This window comes from Acomys russatus, chromosome 19 (assembly GCF_903995435.1).
Source record: "Acomys russatus chromosome 19, mAcoRus1.1, whole genome shotgun sequence".
Classification (NCBI taxonomy): domain Eukaryota; kingdom Metazoa; phylum Chordata; class Mammalia; order Rodentia; family Muridae; genus Acomys; species Acomys russatus.
The window spans coordinates 659,341-660,328 of NC_067155.1; the positions used below are offsets into that span (position 1 = coordinate 659,341).

The 988-nt window shown below is 49.0% G+C and overlaps 1 pseudogene; it reads right to left on the reverse strand.

Annotated features, from left to right (window-relative positions):
* Positions 1-252: 252 nt before the first annotated feature.
* On the reverse strand, positions 253-523 carry LOC127203418 (cytochrome b-c1 complex subunit 6, mitochondrial-like; annotated as a pseudogene).
* Positions 524-988: the final 465 nt, after the last annotated feature.

The window sequence follows — 988 nt, forward strand, 5'->3', positions numbered from 1 at the left end:
TTCAAACAAGGCGCTCTTCCTGATTCCCAGCAACAAGGCTGAGGAGAATTAATCTGCACATTTGTTTTATTGTGTTTTTGTTTTTGTTTTAAGATTATTTATTTATTTATTATGTATACAGTATACATCAGATCACATTATAGATAGTTGTGAGCCACCATGTGGTTGCTGGGAATTGAACTCAGGGCCTCTGGAGGAGCAGTCAGTGCTCCTAACCACTGAGCCATCTCTCCAGCCCCCTAATCTGCACATTTACTTCAAGTTTTTGAAGAGTGTGTGGGCCGCACAGTGGTCCCACGCGTGTAAGAAGTCAAAAGGCTCCTCCGTACAATTCTCTGCTGCCTCTGATCGGGAAGACGCACACTCATCACACAGTTGTAGCTGCTCTTGGGCGTTTACACGTCTCCAACTGCTCACACTGCCCTCTCACTGTTGTTAGGGGGTCCACTAATTCTTCCTCCTCGTCTTTCCCTTTGAGGTCTCCGGATCCGGTGAGCACCTTTCGTTCGTCCTCTAGACCCATGTCAGACGCTGTTTGGGATTCAATACGAACAGCAATAGCGCTACCTACTCCGCCTCGGGATCAAGAAGGTGTTGTTTTGTTTTTGTTTTGGTTTTCAAGACAGAGTTTCTCTATGTGTAGCCTTGGCTGTCCTGGACTCACAGGACAGGCTGGCCTCCAACTCGCAGCAATCCTCCTGCCTCTGCCTCCTGAGTGCTGGGATTAAAGGTTTGCACCACCAACATGTAGCACAGGCCTTGGGACCACTAACTCCTGACCTTGGCACTGACCAGTTGCCTCACAGATGATTAGACTAGGGTTACAATTCTGGGAAAGTCTGGCTGTCTATCAAGACAGGGTTTCTCTGTGTAGCCTTGGCTGTCCTGGATTTGCTTTGCAGACCAGGCTGGCCTCGAACTCACAGTGATCCACTTGCCTCTGCCTCCTGAGTGTTGGGATTAAAGGTGTGCGCCACCAGCCAGCCTT